Source organism: Misgurnus anguillicaudatus, chromosome 22, assembly GCF_027580225.2.
Source record: "Misgurnus anguillicaudatus chromosome 22, ASM2758022v2, whole genome shotgun sequence".
Lineage (NCBI taxonomy): Eukaryota > Metazoa > Chordata > Actinopteri > Cypriniformes > Cobitidae > Misgurnus > Misgurnus anguillicaudatus.
Window position 1 is genome coordinate 43,265,403 of NC_073358.2, and position 20,313 is coordinate 43,285,715.

General features: G+C 36.3%; 1 protein-coding gene across 2 annotated transcripts in view; it reads left to right on the forward strand.

Moving 5' to 3' along the window:
- Positions 1-20,313, forward strand: part of LOC129439794 (transmembrane protein 132C) — a 281,641-nt gene that overhangs the window by 56,369 nt on the left and 204,959 nt on the right. The window lies entirely within an intron of this gene.

Here is a 20,313-nt window from a genome sequence, read left to right on the forward strand (position 1 = left end):
ACGGTGGTTATCTCGTTTTGCAACGAAACTCTTCATATTGAGACTATTATCTCAAGTTAAATGATGAACTGTTTCCTGATGCATTAATTGTTCGCACATCAAAAGCGGATAATGTATTGTATCAGTTTGATCCACTGCTTGATGTCTTGCATTTGGTGACCATACACACACTCTAAAAATGGTTGGGTTAAAAACAACCCAATTGGCAACCCAGCGCTGGGTAAATATTGGACAGAACACATGCTGGGTTAAAGTAACCCAACACGTTGGGTAACACATTTTAACCCAGCAGGTTGGGTTGTTGAGAAAACCCAACATGTAGTCATTTTAACCATTTATGGGATTAATATTCTGGGTTTTGGGTTATTCTTGCTGGGTTATTTTTATCATGTGCTTTATTGTAAATCAAGACCATTGTTAATAGCAAATAAATGTTTATTTGACTGCAAAATAAATACAAACTCTTACATTTTTACAGTTGTAAGTTGCAAAATCATTTAAAGGACTGCTTACTGACCCAAGTATAAATATATTTATAAAATATCATAAATTATGCACATTGAAGTAACAATGTAACAGGTTGAATCAATTTGTTTGAATTTAAGACAGAATTTGTAATTTTACAGTATATATATATATAAAAAACTGAATTGTACATAAACAAAACTACAGCAGTGTAAAAAAGAAACAATGTAATTGTTAAATTAAAATCATTCATAGATGTGTAAAGTTTTTTTAAAGAACAAATGTTTTAAGTTTCACAGAATGGAATGTATTTGACTAAAAATACTTCATTTATTAAAGTTACTCGTCGTGAACAAAGATGTACAAAGGAATCGAACAGCAGGGGATTCATCCATTTGAAAAATGACAGACTACAGGAATTCCCATAGAAGCACATTGCCTGGGGTATTTATTTTTTTAAGCACTTAAAATGCCTTTAAACCAGAGACTGTAAAAAATATGCAAGTAGTGTCTGTGACGTCACCCATTGGTTTGTGAAGAGCATTTTTGAAGCTTAAAGTAGGTGGGGCGTGCCGTCGCCATCTTGGCCGAATTGCAGTTTAATTCACTTCCGTATTCAGAGAGACTGATTGAGAAAAAAGATTGAGAGGTCTGCTGCATGTTTCCCATGGCCAGGACGAAAGGAAAGGGTTTCGAGGATTCTGTCCAGAGAAGAAATTCCACCACATTTGCTGCAATCTACAAAAGAGGAAACACTTTTAGTGGTCTGAACTGAATTATCAGATTTAAGTATTCAGAAAACCATGTGGGCCAAGTGAATTATACATTTTATAAAAATTATAAGGGTTTCATTTGCATCCCTGGCCGCATTACCACCACGTGTGAGATTTTTTTCCCAAAAATGCAATAGCCTTTTGTCAGTTTGCATAAGACTTTGGTGTTGCACTCCTTTAACTGTTGTGCCAACAACAAAGGCTGCAAACCACACAGACTGACAAATATGATGATCTGATCTGACTATAAAGAATAAAGTACTGCAGAACTAAAATTTAGCAGATAATTAAGACATTCTCAATATATTTTAAATAGGAATGATTAAATGTTATACTTACTGGCTGAAGTTGTATAAAGTTCTTGCTAGCCTCATCAATGGATTGCAATGGATGGATGTTAAAACTCTGCACACTCTAAAAAATAAGAATTGGAAAATAACATCACATCTGATCTCTGCTAAAAACATAACATCTCTGATACAGTATCAGCCACAGATCAGAGGGTTGGTCAATATACATTTGAAATCACAGGAGACAACCCAAAAATATTATGAAATGAATATAAAATAGTAACTAAATACGACTCAATAACACATCTAATTTCATATAACACATATACATGTTTGTTAACCGATAGTCAGTCACTTCCACGCAGCCTCCGTCTTGGTGACAAATACGTTTATGTTTTCAAAATCATGTCCAAACACTTGAATTATTGTTTCATTTTAAAAGAGAGGAACAAGCATACATATAAGACACCGGTTCTTGGAAACGCTGTTTCGTTTTAATTTATCGACGCGTTACCTGCCGTACCGACTGTGAAGTGAATGTGCTGCTTGTCTTTGCTTCAGTGACAGCGTAGACGACGGCTCCGTGATCCTCCGCCGCTGGTAAAGTTAACATGTGCTTCTGCTTGCGCCTCGCGGTCTGTCTTTACATATCGAATGACAAGAAAGCAATTCGTTTGTCGCTAAATTTAATTTAACAGCGTCGCTATCGCTTGTTAAGCTGGGAAAGGGAAAACTGTGCGCGTGTGTGACACAAAAAGCCGAAGTGGGATGCGGAGGTCGACTCGGTACCGGTTTTGACTCGCTTTGTTAAAGGCTTACAGAAATTGTCATGAGTTAACGTAATCAACCGTGTGGTGGGGATTTTGTAACATCTATTTTATTAATTTTATTAATATGCCATATCAAACATCTTAGAACGATTATTTGAGTCAATTTGTGTAAATGGCGATCTGAGGTAACAGTCGTCATTCCTCTAAATTACACCCGTCGTAGTATAAATTAACACGTTGCTGTCTCGCAAAATGTTATAATCTTGTTTATATTCATGAAATGTTCACAAAAGCATATAAACTTACCTTGAAACAACTGCTTCAGTGACTCTGTCCTTTCATGACGACCATTGCTGAGCACATTTAAACATCAAGGGCGCGAAGCACATGAGCCTCTTCAAACAACCCAACATAATAACCCAGCAGTTTTAACCCAACACCTAGAAAACTGAAACTACCCAAAAAGTGTTTAAAATGTAAAAAAATAACCCAGCAAAACAACCCAACAGACTCAACCCAGCATTTTGGGTTAAAAAATAACCCAGCCATTTTTAGAGTGCAAGTCAGGATAAAAGTTTGTTGTTCTTTATTGGTAAAGCAGGTATGTGTTGAAATATAATCAAATGTTAATAAAATCATGTGACATTCTGTACTTTTGCCTCATCTTACAAATTTTATGACCCCACAAGAAACTTTTTTTTCTTTACTGTCACAATACTTATGGAGGGCACTGTGCATCATTGGTTAGATATTGCTCTGTTGATTAACATTTTTGTTTTTTATCTCTAGTCCTACCTAGAAGGTCAATGTCCCGCAGAGTTAAGCTCCAACCTTAATCAAACACACCTATCCGTAGTTTTCAACTAATCCTGAAGACATTGATTAGATGAGAAAACTGTTCTCAGCTGGACGGGGCACTACAGGTACAGGATTAGATATCCTTGGTCGGGAACTATTAATTTGGGCATGCCTACTACTTCAAACACAAATTGAAATGCACCCAGCAGTCTCTTAATAGAATTGTCAAAATACATGTCACATTTAATTTGAAACAAACCAAAATGAAGTGAAAGACTAGTACAGACTGTACCTCCATGCTTCTACGCCTCACTCTCATTAACGTCAAATTAAATGTGGTTTCTACTCTTAACTAAACTGTGCTGACAGGTAATGTCCACTTCCCCGTATGATGCAAAACTCAACAACTTTTATAGAAATCTATCATAGAGTCCTCGCAAAACTCAATAAACAGCTGCTGCTGTCTGTCTATCAGTCTCTTTTTGTCTTGACACACTAACACGCGCGCACACAAAAACACAAACAGACATGCATTCAGTTTTTCATGTTTGTGGTGACATTCCATAGACGTAATGGATAACTTTTTACTGTACAAATTGTATATTTTATTCCCTTCCCCAAACCCCTAACCCTAACAATTACAGAAATGTTCTCCTACTTCAGATTTTCAAGAAACATCATTCTGTTACATTCACTAAGCATGCGTATGCACAAATTTGTGCTTGAGATGTGCGTGCGGATGTTTTGGCAAACAAATTGTGATTCAACTAAAACTTTCGTATCAAAATTTCTTCTAAATGTACGCAAAAATTCAAGAAAACCTAAAACTACTCGTACACAATAATCACATACACTTTAATTAAATACTAGGCTATAATTATAATGTGTATGATAATATTGATATATAAAATTTATATGATTATATTTCATATTATAGTATTTTAAGTATTACATATTTTTATTCATGATCTATATGATTATTATATACCTTATATTATACATTATTATAGCCTACTTATTTTTCTTTAAAGAAGATGCACGTAATGACAAATACGCTTTCCTTCCTCACTTTTTAAATTTCTATATGAAAGAGAAAGAGGCTCAAGAGTCTGTTTAATGCCTATTGTAAACGTCATGTAAATGTAATGAGAAGTCCAAACGTCAATCACTTGAGCTCCTGTCTGTTTTATTTTAGATACAGATGCGCGTCTCCATCATATTAATTAAATGTCATATTTGTTAACGCATCCAATACTTCTTTAATGTTACTCCAGCATTGGCTTCCCCCAGCGACAGCAAAACCTCCCAAATAAAAAATGCAAAAAACAGAACTTTACAGATAAAAAATATGATCATAGATTTCTTTTCGAGCTCTTTTTTGCTTCTATTACTAACTCAAAATTTTCGGTGGACCAGTGTTGCGCTGCGGAAAACCCTTATATGGAGCTGGTTTGGTGTGTTTTATGCAAATTATCATCCTCGTGCACACGGCCGCTCATGTAGAACACTTCAAATTCACCAACATAAGAACAAGTATGAGAACAAATTCATGTGCGTACGCACATGTTGTGAATTAGGCGGAAAGTTTTCATGAGAAGTTCAAGTTTTCTCTACGAAAAACGCACGCAATTATTAGGGATGCACGATATATCGGCCGACATATAGTTATCGGCCGATAACTGCTTATTTTTAATATTATCGGTTATCGGTCTGATAGCAAAATTAGGCCGATAAATGAAAGCCGATAAATGATGGATTATTTTGGTTTGTTGAACCACTTCACTTGCTCATTGCTGGCCATGTGGAGTTTTGATTGGTGCTTTCTGTGACATAGCACGAAGATGACACGTGTTGCAGGCTAAAGAAGAGTATGCTAGTCTAGCGCAAAGACAAGATATCCGCGGTATGCGAGTTTTTCATTGTGAAAATAATATGAATATTTATCGGCCTATAGATATCGGTTATCGGCCCCCAAATTTAAAGAGTTATCGGTTATCGGTATCGGCCAAAATTTCCATATCAGTGCATCCCTAGCAATTATTAGTGAATGAGACCCACTGCCATGACAGCCTTATCTGTGTGGCAGCCAACAGGTTTTGCTTGGAGATTTTTCCCTTGTGAATTACAGCTCCTGTAAGAGTGTTTGGATTCTTTGGGAATTCTGCACACAGCATGTTGTTTGGAGAGTTTGGGATTTAAAAATTTTGGTCATATGTGAATTCCAGCTGGTGCTGGGCAATATATTAAATATTCAGAATATATTTCGAGATCTTATGAGAGAGATTGAGGTCCTATTTTTTAAATCCTTATCACTTAACTGTGATTCCAGGGTTCGGTGACATTTGAGAACACATTGTCTCCTCTTGCATATATGCAAAAAGGAAGAGACACTCATTCAAAAGGTTTTAAAATAATGTTGGCAGCATATAACGGGTGTTACTGCGTTTAGATTTTGAATCAACAGAGTACAGTTTGGAAAGCATTATGAGAAACCCAGTGTCACTGTGTTAAGCACTTTCATGACCCATAATAAGTCGATGTTGTAGGCGATGTCTCTCTAAATGATCTCTTCAATACACTGATAATAGGACAAGCTTGTGTAGACAGTCAATGGTACTATGGCTGATTTCAGTTTCCTTTCTCTGGCCCAAAATTGGCTCAAGAGACAACCTATACCTATACAATACATGCAGTCATATTCATTATGCCAAGATTGCATTGTCTTTCAATACTGTAAAAATGATAACAGTATTCAATATATTGGCAGCATATCTTTTTGCGTTTATCACTTCACTGAACCTCTAAAGGACAAAGAAGGCCCAAAGCTGTTTGATTTAGATTTATTCTATTATGATTGTATATGAATTAAATGCTTTGGGCTGCATGACGGGCCAGCAGTTATCACACTGACAAACAAGCCACTGTTGACAAGATACGAAAAGAGTGAATGTGATATTTATTCAGTCACTTTATGTTTGTGTGTAAATACAAAGGGGCAAGGCTTATTATTTAAACCAATGCTTCTCAACTGATGTGTGATGCCTTAAAGAGATTGTAGGTCTGTTCATAAACTGAAAACAAGCTTAACTATATACAGTGGCAAGAAAAAGTATGTGAACCCCTAGGAATAAACTGGTTTTCTACTGTGATTTGCCATAAAATGTGATCTGATCCTCATCTAGGTCACAACAATAAACAAACACAATGCGCATAAGGTGACAACACACAAATAATTCTAGTTTCTTGTGTCTTTTTTGAGAACCCCCGTTAAGCATTCATAGTGCTGGAGGAAAATGTAAGTGAACCCTTGGATTTAGCAGCTTGTTGAGCCTCATTTGGCAGCAAATACTTCAAGCAAGCGCTTTCAGTAGTTCTGAATCAGACCTGCGCATCGTTCAGAAGCAATTTTTGCTCATTCCCCTTTACAAAGCCGCTTTAACTCAGACACATTTGTAGGATGTCTGGTGTGAACCGCTCTCTTGAGGTCATTCCACAGGTTAAGGTCTGGGCTTTGACTAGGCCACTCCAAATGGCACATTTTGTTTTTCTTAAGCCAGTCTGTAGTGGATTTACTGCAATGCATAAGGTCATTGTCCTGTTGCATCAGCTAACTTCTACTGAGCTTCAACTGGTGGACAGCCACCCTGACATTATCCTGTAGGATTTTTTTTAACTTAATAATTAATTTTACCCTCGATGATGGCAAGTGGTCCAGGCCATGAGGCGGCAAAGCAAGCCCAAATCATGATGTTCCCTCCACCATACTTCAATGTTAGGATGATGTTTTGATGTTGGTAAGCTGTGCCCATTTTGCGCCATAACATTTTCCCCCAAAAATTCAACTTTTGTTTCATCAATCCGTAAAATATTTTCCCAGTAGCACTGGGGTTTGCCAATGTGCTTTTTTGCAAACTTCAGGCTCACAGCAATGTTTTTCAGGAGAGCAGCGGCTTCCTCCGTGGTGTACTGTCATAGACACTGTGCCTGTCCAGAGGCTTGCGTATGGTAGACTCAGGAACAGAGCTGTGTGCCCATTCCAATGATGTCTTCAAGCCTTTAACTGTTACTCGTGGGTTCTTCTTTACTTCATTGAGTATTCTGCATGGTGTCTTAGGAGTCATCTTGACTGTGCGCCCACTTCTAGGAAGGGTAGCTACAGTATTTAACTGTCTCCATTTATAGACAATTTGTCTAAGTGTAGACTGATGGAGGTCTAAACATTTTGATATTGTTTTGTGTCCCTTTTCAGCCTTATGGAGTGCAACATCTCTTTATCAGATAGCTTTATAAGAGCAAGGTTTAAAAGAGCTGATGCTTCTTAAGGACAGCAATCTTAAAATGTGTGAGTGTCTTAATATCAATCAAAGTTGCACTAAACCACACATTTAAACTCATTTTATTAATTGGACTCCAGTTTGACAGATTCTGACAAAAAAAGCTTTCAATAAAGTAATCAGTCCATGTGCTCGCTTACATTTTCCTCCAGCACTGTGAATGTTTGATGGGTGTTTTCAAAAAAGACCCAAGAAACTGGAATTATTTATGTCTTGTGAGCTTATGCACATCGTGTTTGTTTATTGTCGTGACCTAGATGAGGATCAGATAACATTTTATGGCAAATCACTGTAGAAAACCAGTTCATTCATAGGGGTTCACATACTTTTTCTTGCCACTGTAACTATGCATACCTCTAGTTAAGATAGCAAACTTGATAGGCTTATCAAGTTTTAAGTGGCAGGAGAAAACGTATCTTTTGTTGTTGATGTTGAAGGCTGTGTGTCCACCTCTGGGGTATTTGGGCACAGATTTGTCTGACACTTAATAGACACTTGCCAAATAAGGCAAATGGGTGATTCTCACAAAATCCAGATTTTGAAGGTGTCCAGCTTTTAGAATTTTTTAAAAGCCCTTGAAGCCAATTTTTTTTTTGCACATATAAGATTAAGGTCTGAACTTACTATAACCATTATTTTTAGAGGATTTAAAAAATATTTCCTATAGAATTATTTAAATTTTTTAGATTATCATTATCAAAAACTATCATTACCACAACATGATATTACATTAAATATATGCATTTAAAACTCATGTTTCCGTAATGAGAACTAAAAAGTTATCTAGGTACTACAAACAAAATTTTAACTTTTATCTGGAGAGAAAAAATAAGATATCTAGAGTGTCACAGTGAATTATGTCCCTTTCAACAATTTTTTTTTTGAAAATGTTAGTTCCTTGAGGGCTTAAACAATGATTAAAAATTGTTGCGGAGGATGAGAAAATTGGTCTTGGACACATTTATATTCCTTATTATTGTCTCTACAATTACCAATGATCACCAAAATACCACATATTTCTTTACTTTAAATGTTTATAGTGTAACATGCACTAAAGCTTTTTATTTTTAGATTTTTAAATTATAAGTATTTCCATGTCAAAGAACCCAAATCAAGTTATGGACACGTTGCGGTAAGGAAAATTTTCCCCTTAAACGTGAAAAAAAAACTGGTTTGTATGATGTCATTTCAAATCATGTGCAAAATAGTACATGAAGAGATGTTTGTAACTGTAAGCTTCTTAATTTGATAGCATTGACTTTTTTATCAAAATGTTTCATGACACCTCATAATTTCGCGAGAATCACCCAGATGCCGACATGGACAGGTTGATATGCCTTCATCATGACCCAGAGTAAACTAAAAATAAATATTGGTTTACTTACAACAAGTAAACATAGATTGTTAATACTATTACTTTACATAAAAATTTTTATAATTTTTATTACTTTTGTACAAAATCTATGTGGAGTGTAAATCTGGGTGCTACTGTAATTCAAGGCCAGTAGTGTAGCTCAGAGGCCCCGGAGTGACATTGAACGCACAGCAGGATGCTATGCAATAAAAACATGAGCAAAATAAACCATCGAAATCCATTTTCCATTGCGGAGGAGGCATATGTATTGGGAGTCGGAGTGGAAGTCTGAATGTACAATTAGGGAATTTGATTGGCACAAGAAGCATCCTGTGGGCATTTTTTCCATCTCACCCCCGGCTGTGCGTTTGGTTTAAGCGCCACTCCGGTGCCGCGTTCCATACCAGTGGGCATCGGCCATTTTAAATTGCTTTTCACACCTTTGGTGGGAACAGGGTTTAGGTTTACATGCGCACAGTGTGAGGGACCCATGAGAGAACTGTGTAATAAATCCTCAGCTAAATTACTCTGACTTTTTACAGTTACTTTCTCTGTATGAGTCCATTCGATTCCCTGTTGCCTGAGAGTTACAGTGAAACCTTAACCAAATCTTATAGATTTACAAATTGTAGCTGAAATATGTTGTTGATTCGATAACACAGCTATGCAATAGAGTTACGAAAACTTTATACTTAAAGTGATAGTTTACCCAAAAATTTAAGTTCATCCTCATGTTGTTGTTTTTTTGTTTTGTTTTGGTGATCACAAAGAAAGATATTTGTAATCAGCAGAGCACCATTGACTTCCATAGTAGGAAAGAAAAATACTGTGAAAGTCAATGGTGCTCAAAACTGTTTAGTTACATGTACCAACATTGCTCAAAATATCTTGCTTTGTGTTCAGCAGAATAAAGTAACTCATACAAGTTTGTATTAACTTAAGGGTGAGTAAATTATGACACAATTTTTATTTTTGGGTGAACAACCCCTTTAATCTAAACGAACAGCAGATACTTCCATATCAGACTTATATCCCCAAACATTGGGTGGACTGTGCTTGCCCGGCACACCAGGTGATTCCCACATAAATTAACTTCCTCATCAGTTTGTTTTATTTACGATACTGGTTCAGATTTGCTCCCTTTCTTTCTGTAACATTCTCTAAAAGCCTTCACAATACAGATGGCTGGCGCGTGCCAGTGTTGGCTTTAGCTCCAGTCCTGAGTGTAAATTTTTGCTTGAGCCAGCTCAGAATCTGATGGATCTCTCTAAGTGTGTTTGCACAGCACATTTTAATCGATTCTTAAAATGTTCAATTAGGGCCAAATCAATTTGCACAAGGTGGTGACGATCAAAGTCAGCACACACCTCACACCTCTACCTCTCTTGACTACAAACACAAATTCAACATCCTATTCACTTTGCTTTTCGCTTTATACCTTCTTCACCTTTTCTAGCTTTAATTTTGTCCTTTTGATTTTTTGTTCTTTGCTGTCATTTATAAATAGTTGGTTTGGACATCAGAAGGGAGTGTGGCAGTTTTGCACTGTTGCTAAGGGTTTTCACAAAGGAAAAACCGGCCCACTTCTTTGTGATGTCCAAACTGATAATTTGTAAATGACAGCTAGGACAACAAATCAAGAGGGATGACAGGATAGGAAACAAATAGCCAAATGTCATTTCAGGACCGAAAAACATGTTTAATTTTGTGTTTTGCAGTAGTTTGTTGTAACTGGCAACAGGTTTCTTGTTTTGTCTGACCAGTCATTCCATTTCAATGTTGTACACTTCCCAGATATAAAGCTTATTAAATCTGACAAAGGAATTGTTAATGTTTTTTAACTCCTTAACTTTTAAAAGTTCGTGCTCTCACCCCACCAATATGTTTGAATAAATAAATAAAAGAATTGGGCAATTTTTTTTGAGAGGTTGCTCAAGACCTTTGAAGTATAAAACATTTTTGTATTATGTGATACTTTTTGCTAGCATGTATAATTGTTTAATAATACAGTATATACTTACGGCAGCAATGGACTTATTTGACCATGCTCCATGCAATTAAAACTCCTGTTTTAGTTGTGATATGTCTTTCAAAGCAAGAACGCTTCAATGTGAATGTAGCACAATAGACAATATACACTGAGACAACAGCTGAAGCAACACGAAGCAAGTCTGCTATATGGTTACTCGGATAAGAAGAGACTGAAATAACTGGTTACCCTCCAGGAAGCAAGATTTATGTGTGTTGTGCGTTTTTAAATGGTACAGTTTTTGCAAAAATGTGTGATTTCGGATATATTCAAAGGCTTTGAGCAACCTCTAGATATTGTAGGAACAATTCAAAATTTTGCACAGTGTATTTTTATTAATATCCTAACACATTTAGGGGGTGAAAGTTGAACATTAAAAAAATACCCATTATAAGGACCACCCTATTGAGTATTGTACTTTTAAGAAGTTGCAAAATGCTTAAAAATCAACGTTGAAACTTGGTTGAAATAATGTCAGTTGTTTGTTCAATGTTGAAACAAGTTAATGCTAAACAATTGCAGAATGCTTAAAAATCAACGTTGAAATTTGGTTGAAATAATGTCAGTTGTTTGTTCAACGTTTGAAACAAGTTGATGCTTAGTTGCAGAATGCTTAAAAATCAGAGTTGAAATTTGGTTGAAATAATGTCAGTTGTTTGTTCAATGTTGAAACAAGTTAATGCTAAACAGTTGCAGAATGCTTAAAAATCAACGTTGAAATTTGGTTGAAATAATGTCAGTTGTTTGTTCAACGTTGAAACAAGTTAATGCTAAACAGTTGCAGAATGCTTAAAAATCAACGTTGAAATTTGGTTGAAATAATGTCAGTTGTTTGTTCAACGTTGAAACAAGTTAATGCTTAGTTGCAGAATGCTTAAAGATCAACGTTGAAATTTGGTTGAAATAATGTCAGTTGTTTGTTCAATGTTGAAACAAGTTAATGCTAAACAATTGCAGAATGCTTAAAAATCATTGTTGAAATTTGGTTGAAATAATGTCAGTTGTTTGTTCAACGTTGAAACAAGTTGATGCTTAGTTGCAGAATGCTTAAAAATCAACGTTGAAATTTGGTTGAAATAATGTCAGTTGTTTGTTCAACGTTGAAACAAGTTAATGCTAAACAGTTGCAGAATGCTTAAAAATCAACGTTGAAATTTGGTTGAAATAATGTCAGTTGTTTGTTCAACGTTGAAACAAGTTAATGCTTAGTTGCAGAATGCTTAAAAATCAACGTTGAAATTTGGTTGAAATAATGTCAGTTGTTTGTTCAATGTTGACACAAGTTAATGCTAAACAGTTGCAGATTTCTTGAAAATCAACGTTGAAATTTGGTTGAAATAATGTCAGTTGTTTGTTCAATGTTGAAACAAGTTAATGCTAAACAGTTGCAGAATGCTTAAAAATCAACGTTGAAATTTGGTTGAAATAATGTCAGTTGTTTGTTCAATGTTGAAACAAGTTAATGCTAAACAGTTGCAGAATGCTTAAAAATCAACGTTGAAATTTGGTTGAAATAATGTCAGTTGTTTGTTCAACGTTGAAACAAGTTAATGCTAAACAGTTGCAGAATGCTTAAAAATCAACGTTGAAATTTGGTTGAAATAATGTCAGTTGTTTGTTCAATGTTGACACAAGTTAATGCTAAACAGTTGCAGATTTCTTGAAAATCAACGTTGAAATTTTGTTGACATAATGTCAGTTGTTTGTTTAAAACTGAAATAACTTTGAAACAACGGATAGCGCTAAACGTGATATCAATGTTGATTCAATTCGCAAAATCAATGCATATTTCAATGTTAATTTGCCATTGATGCAAATACATTATTTCACCCATAATAAAAAAATTTAAAATCAAAAGTTAATTCAATGTTGATTCAACCTTGTCCTTGATGTTGATTCAACGTTAAAATGCAGGCTTGGAATAGTTGCTTTTAAATACTTATTTTTAAACAATATACTATCAACCAAATGGGATACATACATGTTTTCAAAGGTGTCAATACTATGGTACCATGAAACATACTGTATGTACTGAAAGAGTATCATAATAGTACTTGCACATACATAAAATGTACACATTCGTGGCATTATTTTAATCCATGTACTGTGATACTAACAGTACATTTTTTCATTTTTTATTTGTTTTTATATACAACTTTGAAAAACACAAAGTATAAACAGGCCTTAATATTAGAAAGTTTTGGAATAATGATGTAACCCAAACTCAACACTCGCCAAGAACCTAAAGTCATTTATTTAAAGGTACATTGTAGTTATTTGTTCAGTATTGCACTCATCCTCTGTATTCTTTCTGATTAACGCTGTTGACAATGTCATACATCTTCATTTCTTTTACTTTTGTTGTCCCTTTGTTCTGTGCCGCACAGAAACACTGGCAAACTTGCGTCAGTAATAATGATGAAAAAAGCACATATGCACCAGATGAAGGTGACATAAAGAACAATACAGCAGATAGATGGATGGATAGAAAGATGGAGACAGAAAGCGAGAGGTTGTGATGGATCGTGTTGGCATTATACGTATTATGAAAAGGTCAAAGGTTATTGGGGCATGCCTGTGTCGAATAGTTTCAGTGCTCTGTAGGAGGCAGGAAGCCGATTAACCTGAAGAGCATCCAGCTGGGTTAGGCATCGCAATGTGTGTGTGTTTGAAGGGCTGTGTTTCAAATGATGTCCTGAACCGGACTATAAATCATAAATTTTTACTCCTGTGAATGTTGTATGTCTCTGCTGATCTCAGTGATGGTTGTGTCTGGTTTTGGAGTCAAGTGTGTGTGTGTGAGATGTCAGGAAGGTCAGGAATTAGGGAGCGTTTGTGAGTGTGCGCGACTGTACGCTAGCCGCAAGGTTGCCGTTTTTGGAAGTACAACGAAACAGCTGCTCTTGCCATGTGGGGCCAAAGGACAAACGCCAGAGGAGAATTCTTGAATCCAGGCGTAAAATACCACATGATGCATCAACTCCATTACTGTCCAAACAATATCAACACACACACATTTGGAATCCGCAGACTCTCTTTTAGGATGCTCTGAAGCTTACTGTGCTTACTGACCTTGTCTCATCCCAGGACTCAGACATTTTCTTTTGGATTGGTGTTTAGTTTAAGGATTGTTTGCTTTATTTTTTGACGTGATAATGGTGAAGGGTAATGAGGGGCCAGATGACTAAAAGTGGATACAACAGTACCTAGTGACTTGAATCTCATTTTGTTTTTGGTTTGTTTGTGGCTTGAAGAGTCTTTGTAAAGAAGATTGTTTAGCTTTTAAAGGTATGCTGCTGGAGCTCTGTTATGTTCAGCAGCCTCAAGAAACACAACAAGGTTTTTACGTCAAGCAATTTTCTGTTCTCAAGTGTTCCAGGAGCTCTCCGCGTAAAAAAAGGCAAAAAGTTGACGATTCATACAGCAAGCAATTTAAGGCTGATGAAATAATCACTGCATTTCGCTAAAGTTTTGGTACAGTGATTACTTTTGCTTTCTTTTTGTGTTTTTCTTTGTAGTTCAGTACACATTTTATGCTATATTTCATCATGCTAATGTTTTCTAACCCCTTAGCATCCATGAAAAAGGCTAAAAAGGACACTAATTGTACCTGCTGTGTTGATTGTATCTTAAAAGGGTTTACATCATTCGAATCACAAGAATCTTAGTTTTCTTTTTTCCTGATATGTGACATGTTTAGCTTTTTGTTTTTGAATTGTTTTCTGTCAAATAATGCAGTGTTCCTCCCATGGTAGATTGGAACTTTAAGGGGCTAAACAATAGAGCCCTTTTCACACACAAATTCCGTAAAATACACGGCATATGAATCCTGGATTTTTCCGGAATAGTTAGATTTTTTTTCATTCACACTGCCAGGTTTATCCGGCATGTGTCGGTCCCGGAAAGACACGTGACCTATTGAAAGTCCCGCCCTCTCTTCTACGCGGCGTCTGAAGTTTGCATATTATATATTATTTCTCCCTCCAAGAACTACTCGCGTGCACTTTTGTTTATGATAAGATTATTAAGGAGCGCGTGACGCACCGTTCTAATGCTGGTGAATGATCTCAGCTTCTGAGTGGATATTTGACGAGCTCCCTGATCTCTGCTTTAATACAGTTTTCAGACATTTCTCATCGTGATTGTTTATATGCATTTAAAACCCGCATTTTGAGGAGCTGAACGACTTGTTGGGATGACGCGCGGGTATTTTCGTTTATTATAGCTCAAATGAGCACGTGACGCGATATTCTTTTATACTGCTGAATGATCTCCGTTTCAACGCAGTAAGTAATGAGCTAACTTACTGTACCTTATATCTGCTTTAGTCCAGTTTGCTGACATTTCTCGTTGTGAATGTTGTAAATACCTCATTTTAAAGAGTTGAACCAACTTCATGTTGCCATGACACGCGCGTCCTAACTACGGCACGTGCGTCATTGTTAATGCGTCTCATTTATCATTTCCTGATTACTGCGTCAATCTAGTTTGCAACATTTCTCGTGATGAATGTTTATATGCATGTTATCTCGTTGTAAGGAGCTGAACCATAACTTGTGTAGTGATGATGACGCGCGCGTCCTCACTTCGACACGCCCATTATGGCATTCTTGTTCACACAGAGGGTTACCCGCGTATCTTACGAGGTCCTCTTTCCGGCAACGATCCCAGAAGATTAACGGAACGAGTTTTTGTTCACACAGACGCTTGTCTAGCAATTTTATGGGTATTTTCTGGGACCAGAGGTCTGTGTGAATGAGGTTTAGTTTGCAAAGACTGTCATGCCATTATTATTACGGGCCCTATCATACACCCGGCACAATGCAGCTCACGTGACTTAAGTGAGACGTAAATATGAGGTAAATATAAGACGTGAACTTGAGCACAAATGTTCTGCGCATGTGCACAATGTATTTTTGCATTTTTGATCACAGATCTGAGTACACCACCCTCTTCAATATGAATCAAATATGCATCCGATCGACCTCAATTGTATTGATTAAGGTGTTTACATGAAGGATTTTCAATACGATTAAGCCATCAATACGATTTTTTTGTTGTTGTTGCATGTAAATGTACCTAATGTGATTTCTGATAATAGTTCTGATAATAACTCTATTGTTTGTTGCTTTATCTGCTTTATTTGATGTGAGGTTAAATTTAAATGGATTTTGAACTTAGTTTAACATCAGGACTTGCTTGATGCCGTCTAAGGCGATGCAGTAAATTCTTCAGCTTTGCGAGAAACATTTGACATTTGAAAAGTGGCTTGCGAAAGAAAGAATGAAAGCGAAAGGTTAGCAATGTGCCGAGTGTCGTCAGCCTTGAAACAAATCAGAGCAGAGGTGTTTGGAGTCAGAATTATAGTCTGCTTTGTAGCCCTGAGAGCACCATAAAGAACGGGCATGTGACACGGAGAGATTCTGCTCTGCCGACACTGTTACCCCATCTGCCGAAGCTGCGTGCTTTATAGCGCACGACCACCGTATCGCTGGTCCCCAGGGCCGCCACAAAACATTTCACTTTATAATTCTTTCTTCGGCTGTCCCCTGGGGCACAGGGTGCTGCGATTATGTCACGATCAATAGCGGCGACGTGGAAGTGGCGAAAGGGGTTTTGTTTGTTGTAGTTTACTTATGAGAGACGTGGACAAGCAGCAACATTATTGACCGAGGACATCGTTATTGTGCAATTTTTATGCATGAGTTAACTAGTTGCACAAATGCTGTTGATGAACCTGGAAGGGTTCATTTAATCTTCTCCAGTTTTTTGTCTCTTCCTCCTCAAGATGCTTGGTCCACAAGGTCTCACTTTAAGTGTTGATTGTTGAAATAAATCACTGAAGGTGTACATGTCTCTCTCTGAAGGGATTAATATGTGTTTAAGGTCTTGTTGTGAGACGCAGCGTCATACCAAATCTTCATTATATTTTCACACCTCTACCACGCTGTACCCGCGCTACCTGAGGAGAGACATTGATATGAACTAAAGTAATGAACCTCCGGCTCTGTTGCAGGGTGCTGGGTTACTTTCTGTTCTGTAACCGTCTCAAAACATGCAAATAATACTCTCTGAATCAGCAGGAAATCCATCAGTTTTTCACAGCAAAATAAAGAGAAAAAACATTGAGGAACTGAGGTGGTATATTGCACTGTATCCGTTTTATTGGCTTATAATGAGTCGAGGTTGAAGCTCTTGCTGTGTAAAATGTGTGATGTTGTTCAATGCACGTCTTTGATGTATCATAAGTATATAGTAAGCAAAATAGAAACACATAAGAAGATATTCAAGATATTCATTACTGTGCCTGTAAAGCACTGCTTTATTGAAATTTCTCTTTTATTGTTTTTCTCCTTTTATTTTGCAATTAATTTAATCTGATGGACTGACCCCATTAAACCATAACCTATACTTCAGCTTGATTTGCTGTTTTGTTTAAATGTTTGCTTTTAAAGAGCACCTATTCTTTTGCTAAAAACAACATTATTTGGTGTATTTGGAATAATACAATGTGTTTGCGTGGTTTATGGTTAAAAACACTTTTTTTCACATACCGGTCATTTTTGTAGCTCCAGATTTCACTTTCTTCCTGAAACGCACGGATTTGAAAAGCTCTGTGTCCCTGATTGGCCAGCTAATCTGTACTTTGTGATTGGCCTGAATACCCTAGAAATGTGACGCTCCTTACCATGTTTGAAAGATTCAGTTGCTAACGGGTTAACTTACAGGCTATGTGTCCAAGCAGGACGAATTATGATAATGTCGGTCTACATCACCAATCCAAGGAAGTAAACTGTTGTAGTCCAAGAAAAGAGATTTACGTTGGACATGATAACTCGTGTCATTGTTTACCTTGGTGTGTATTAGTACATACTAACGATATGCAAAAGGTACATACCCCAAAGGAAACTTAAAAACGTTAATCAGACAAAAGGTGCTCTTTAAAATATAATATTGGTGCAACAATTGCATTGGAATTTTTCATACAAAATTGTGATTTGTCTTATTTCGTCATGTTTGTCCATCTACAATATAACTTGAAATATTCACTTGATCAAAACGTACCTAAAAGCATTATTTATTTGTTGTCTTGCAAGCACTGATATTTCCTGAAGGAAATGCAAATTGTTATGAACTTGTGTCTGTATACGCAAGTTACCTGTCTGGAAATATAAAAATAAAACAACAAAAAAGTAGATTTACAGTCTGATTCATTGAAGCATTTGGCACATACAGTCTGTTTGGCAGACTGTCTTACGTTTAATTGACAGAGGAGTTTGATGAGCTCCCAGACACACACAAAAGAAGAATATGAACTTGAGGGGTTTCTATAAGAGGTCCAACATGTATTTGATAAATTTGAAGAAATTATATACAGGCATCTATACCTTTTAGTTATTTGTAAGAGGACAGCGCATTATATTTTAGTCAGGTACAATTGCAAAAATTTTCTAATTTTTATAGGTATCGCTCAGGGCTGTACGTTAACTTTTTTGCACATAGCACTGATGCTACAGAGGTTGAAAGTTTTGTAGCACAGGCCAAACTGTTGTAGCACAAACATAAAACTTCATCATTACCATTAAGTTATCATATCTGTAAACAAACTCAAAAACTTTACAAAAACAAGTAATGAAGTTCATCACTTACATTAAGTTCACTTAAATACAAACTATTACAAAATTGTTTTTAGACAAAGTTTTTTCTTTATTTGCTAATAATTGAAGAGTGCAAAAACAACACTTCTTACACCCCAAATAAAACACTACATATAACAGTAGTAAAGATCTGTAGGCAGACATCACTAAATAAAAACTTTTAATAAAGCAACCCCCCCTTACTTTCATTTGGTAAAGTTGCTTCTGTCGTTTCTTCCTCGCGGGCTCGTTTAGGCTTTTCCTGGATGACTTGAAAATACTAGGGATGCAACGGATCACACAACTCACGGTTCAGATCACATTACGGTTTTTGAGGCACGGATCGGATCATTTTTTGGATCAGCAAAAAAATAAGGGAAAATTCTAATAACAAATCAAGAAATTACAAACATTTATAAAAAAGAACAAAGTTGCACATTAAGTAAAGTCTAAAATTAACATTAGGTAAAGAAATCGAATCAATTAAATAATAACACTGTATATATTGTATTAATTAAATATAATTATTATTTTTTTAGAGCTACAGAAGTGATTTTTCTCTTTGTCTTGGGTTGTTTGATTAACATTAATGACACAGACTTACTGTAAGTGGGTTAATTGAGGTTACTGTCTCTTTAAGACCAAATAGGCACAGACTGCTATCTGACTGTAATCTAAACAATACACTTAAGACATAAACAAATGTTTTTATTAGAAAAAGAATACTGTGGAGATCATTTTGTTTGTATTTGCCCTGTCAAGAACAGAAAGATTATATATTTGCTTGCTTTTTCAAACGCGTCTCTCCGTGTGTGCAGTATTGAGTGCCCTTATGCACGCACGCTCACGCACAGACACAGACATAGCAGAAGGCGAATTACAAACGACGCAGCATAAACATAAAAACGTTACGTTGTTTTTCATTGTCTATCAGCCAAATAGATTAGTCACACTGTACAGCCCTCTGTATGTAGTGTAACCCTGGTGGTGGTTGTGTAAAATTGAGGTATTTTGAGTTGAGCAGTTATTTTCTTATCCAACAGTTGGTTAGGTTGAAAGTGAGTCTGGAGGCTTACTAAGGATACAGTCTTGCTGTAGTACCTTTTTGCCCTTGAGCGGAGCACTTAGCCTGCAGTTGCTCCTGAGGGACCTTTGCTTTGGTTAAAAATGTCCACTAAATGACAGATTTCCATTTCTGTGATGCCTTGTTGACTTTACATGCCGTGTTTTGAGAGAAGCTGGCCCGAAGGCTTACACTCACATGCACATATTTACGCAATTTACGCACATGTATTGCATATTGATATATTGACACACATATTTTTTTCATGAAATTGCATTAACAATTTAGATTCCTATATTTTGCATTAGTTTATGTGTGTTTATTGTTTCCTACAGTTTGATTTGATGAATAAGCAGGTTGAAGAGCGAGATGTGCACAGGGAGGTGTATACAGTGCCCGGGGCAACTTGGTCAATTAATTTGAGTTATTTAGTAAACAAAAACTTTTATCCAAAGCTAATTTCAAGTGTTATGTGATTGTTTTGTGATATTTCAGACTAGTTTGTTGCCAACTGTGCATATCACAGTGCCCTCCCAAAGGCATTTTTAAGTATGCTCCCATACAAACAACAGCATTCAGCTTTCACTGTCATGTTTATTAGATAAAACTGCATCCTTGACGTGACTCTCACAGAGCAACTTGTTTCCTTTCATCAATGAAGTTTGCAATTGCTTACGGCAATACTGAGAACAAGGACAGGTACAAGAAAATTTATTAGGTGTAAAAAGTGAATTTGCTTTCCAATGAATAATTTTTCTTGTAATACGTTCATTTTGACTTTATTCTGTCAGCGTTTTTGT